This window comes from Palaemon carinicauda, chromosome 4 (assembly GCF_036898095.1).
Source record: "Palaemon carinicauda isolate YSFRI2023 chromosome 4, ASM3689809v2, whole genome shotgun sequence".
Lineage (NCBI taxonomy): Eukaryota > Metazoa > Arthropoda > Malacostraca > Decapoda > Palaemonidae > Palaemon > Palaemon carinicauda.
The window spans coordinates 146,906,916-146,911,915 of NC_090728.1; positions in this window are offsets into that span (position 1 = coordinate 146,906,916).

The window sequence follows — 5,000 nt, forward strand, 5'->3', positions numbered from 1 at the left end:
TAGTAATTGCTTGGACCTCGTATACACTGACTCCCCTGGCGTTATAACTAGTAAGGTTGGTTCTCCAGTCGGGACATCTGATCATGCATTGATTTCATTATTAGTGAAGACTGAGCAGCTTGTCCCTGATATATCATATTCTTGTAAAATTTATATGAAATCCCAAGCAGACTGGAATGGGATTTTGCATGATCTTTTGTCCTTGAATTGGTCTCAATTATATAATAGTGTAGATCCTGTTGTCCCTTTGAATGAGAATCTAGTCAACATAATTGATAGGCGTATCCCTTCTCGTGTGCTAAGGTACCGAGTGAAGGACAAACCGTGGTTCAATGATGATTGTAGACGTGCTTATTTGGAGAAACAGGAGGCCTATCATCTTTGGAAGGGTAACAGATCAGATTTGACCTGGAGCAACTATACTCAGCTTCGAGCTTTTGCTCAGAGAGTTTATGCCTCAACTGAAAAGGAGTACAATTTAACCATAAAAGAAACACTTTCTGGTACAACTCAGGAACATAAATGGGGGTCTACCCTTAAATCTGCACTCTTTGGTGTAGATGCAACAGTTCCTCCTTTACTCAAACCAGATGGCTCAGTCACTCACTGTCCAAAGGAAAAGGTAACCCTTTTGGCTGATGTTTTTGACAGTAAACAGAGTAATGAAAAACTTGAACTTCCTCATTCCTGTTTTCCTGAGGCTAAACTAACTAGTTTAGCTTTTCGATCTCGTGAGATTAAAGCTCTGTTGATGGACCTTGATGCTTATGGAGGTGTAGACCCAAATGGTATTTTTCCTTTGTTTTTTATAAAGACAGCAGATTTCTTGGCTCCAAAGTTATCTGTTATTTTGCGCAAGTTAGCAAGAAGAGGAGCTTTTAGCACTAGTTGGAGAATTGGTAATGTTACTCCTCTATGTAAATGTGTTTGTGGTAGCTCAAGTCCCACTGATTACCGCCCAATTTCCATAACTCCCATATTATCTAAAGTTTTTGAACGTCTTCTGGCAAAACGTCTTAACAGGTTTGCTGAAGGTAATCATCTACTCCCTAGTTTGCAATTTGGTTTTCGTAAAGGCCTTGGAGCATGTGATGCCCTTCTTACAATCTCCAATGCTGTACAGAAATCCCTTGATTGTGGTCGGGAAGTTCGTATGATTGGCCTTGATTTTAGTGCTGCCTTTGACCGTGTTAATCATGTGGCCCTTGTTTTCAAACTGAAACAGTTGGGAGTGGGTGGGTCGTTTCTTAGCATTATTATTGATTTTTTAAGTAATAGATCTCAAAGAGTTGTTGTTGATGGGCACCATAGTGATTATAGGAATGTGATATCTGGTGTTCCACAGGGTAGTGTTCTTGGCCCATTACTTTCCATACTATATACACATGACATGTGGTTTGGCCTTGAAAACAAGCTTGTTGCATATGCAGATGATGCTACTCTCTTTGCATCAATTCCATCCCCTGAATGTAGATCTAGGGTTGGTGAATCCCTTAATAGAGATTTAGCTAGAATTAGTGCATGGTTCAAATTATGGGGTATGAAGTTGAATCCTAACAAAACTCAAAGTATGATTGTAAGTAGGTCAAGGACGGTGGCTCCTCAACATCCGGATCTCAGTATTGATAATGTTTCTTTAAATATGTATGACTCTTTCAAAATTTTAGGTGTGATTCTCGACGGTAAATTTACTTTTGAGAAACATATAAGGTCTGTGTCTTCTTCAATTGCACAAAAAATAGGCTTATTGAGAAAGTCTCTCAAGATTTTCGGTGATCAATCTATTCTGAAGAAGTGTTTTAATTCTTTCATTCTACCTTGTTTTGAGTATTGTTCTCCTGTCTGGTCTTCAGCTGCTGATTCTCATCTTAATTTGTTGGACAGAAACTTACGGTCGATTAAATTTCTTATTCCTGATCTAGATATTAATCTCTGGCACCGTCGTTCAATTAGTTCATTATGCACTCAGATCTCCCTGGACAATTATATCCTGTTCGTAATACTAGGCAGGCAGTTAATTCTAATAGCCAGGCCTTCTCCATCACGAGACTCAATACTACGCAGTATTCTAGAAGTTTTATTCCAGCTGTTACCAAGTTGTGGAATGATCTTCCTAATCGGGTGGTTGAATCAGTAGAACTTCAAAAGTTCAAAGTTAGAGCAAATGCTTTTTTGTTGACCAGGCGGACATGAATCTTTTTATATTTTATTTATGACATATTTGTTTTTGATGTTGTTAATAGTTTATATATGACATGTCTGTTTTGACGTTGTTACTTATTTTAGAACGATTTATTGTTAATTTGTTCTCTTCATTTATTTATTTCCTTATTTCCTTTCCTCACTGGGCTATTTTTCCCTGTTGGAGCCCCTGGGCTTGTAGCATCTTGCTTTTCCAACTAGGGTTGTAGCTTGGATAGTAATAATAATAATAATAATAATAATATATATATATATATATATATATATATATATATATATATATATATATATATATATGTGTGTGTGTGTGTGTTTGTGTATATATGTATATATATATATATATATATATATATATATATATATATATATATATATATATATATATATATATATTTATGTATATATATATAATGTATAATGTATATATATATATATATATATATATATATATATATATATATATATATATATATATATATATATATATATATATATATATATATATATATATATGTGTGTGTGTGTGTGTGTATATGTATATGTATATGTATATATTCATATTTATATATATATGTATATATATATATATATATATATATATATATATATATATATATATATATGTGTGTGTGTGTGTGTGTATATATATATATATATATATATATATATATATATATATATATATATATATATATATATATCTATGTGTGTGTGTATATATTATAATGTATACATATATATATATATATATATATATATATATATATATATATATATATATATATATATATATATATATATATATATATATATATATATATATATATTATATATGTGTGTGTGTGTGTGTGTGTAAAAATATTATATATATATGTATATATATATATATATATATATATATATATATATATATATATATATATATATATATATATATTTATATATATATATATATATATTTTTATATATATATATATATATATATATATATATATATATATATATATATATATATATATATAACCAAAAATATTCTTTATTATATATGGAAATAGTTATTTCCTTATTCAAAAATTTTCCATATCATGTTTCTTGAAATTAGAAAGTATATTTTGTCAATATAAACTTTAAATGCGTAAGAGTATTCTCTTTTCCTTTACGCAGTTAATCTGATTTACTGTTAAATTCTTAATTTTTTGGGTAAAGTTTAATGGATCCGCAGAGGTAACCAGTGCTGTTGGTCAACCATTGCTCGTGATGTAATTTAGATAATTAGTGTTTTCATCCGGATAATAATCAACTTATCAATTAGATTCGATCAAACGGTGCTTTTATTACCAAGTGTTAATTACGTCAAATCCTCCATATATCAAAAGAGATAATATGCAATTTCTTCGGAAAAAAATATATATATATATTTCTATTTATTTTTTTTTTATTTTTTTATTTTTTTTTTTTTTGTGGAGAACCGTAATAAAAGAAGTATTCTGACGACCATTTGCAAAACAACATATTATAAAACAAAATCTTTGGGAACTTTGGAATGTGAGTTCACTAAAGTTGATTTGTTGGGAAAAGCTAAATAATTAGTTCATGATAGCCAAGAGTGAATCAAAACCTAATAAAATAGTAATGTTAAAAAACTTCTTCGCCTGTTACATGCACAGAGAACGTGACAATGAAAGACATAATAATCAGAACTATAAATTACAAAGGGATATAGAACGAAACGTTCAAAGAACCACAATTGTCAAAATATTTCAGAATGGCAGTGCAGGAAAATTGTCGATCACGATTATATGCTCGTCCTTAACGAGGGATGTTTTCCGAAGGTCGATAGCCGTGAAAGGAAGAGTATCCAGAGGATATTTATAAAGAAAGAATTCAGAGAACAATTTAGCAAACTATTCCAAAAGCAATGGCTTACAAAAGACTTCGTTAACTATGACATGCAAGACACTGACACCATCAAAACAGGAAATATTCCTAGAATAGAGACAGAAATTTGTTGAAAACTGTCTTGAAAACATTTATTATTATTATTATTATTATTATTATTATTATTATTATTATTATTATTATTATTATTATTATTATTATTATTATTATTATTATTGTAGGCTAAGCTACAACTCTAGTTGGAACAGCAGGATGTTATAATCCCAACGGCTCTAACAGTGAAAAATAGGTCAGTGAGGATAGGAAACAAGAAAATAGATAAACTAGAGAAGCAATGAACAATTAATAGGAAATATTTTGATAAAATGGAAAACATTGAATTAGATCTATCATATATAAACTAAACTTGAAAAAAAAGAAAGAGGAAAAGAAACAAGATAGTATAGCGTGCCCAAGTGTACCCTCAACCAAGAGAACTGTAACCCAAGACAATGGAATATTATGTACAGAGGCTCAATAAAAACAGGTGTAAAAATTTCCTCTTGTGATCATGTATGGAAACATAGCCTAGACGCATTGATGGACCATATTTTTTTTTCAGAAATATCAGGGACAAGCCAAATACTACAAAAAATATCACACTCATTGGTCCATAAGACAATGGAAACAATTCTAGAACCATGGGGATGGGTGACTATAGACACGTAGTATAGTAATCAGAAGGCACTGCGGCCAGTAAGAAAGTCTATAGTAAATCCTCCACAGTACCCCTAGAGCACAGTTGAACGTGAGCAAGAGTTGTGGATCTAAATAATTTGAAACCATGTAAGACAAATTGTTTTGAATATAATATAAAGTAAAATAGTCTCAGAACAAAGACAACTAAAGTAGTCTTCAAA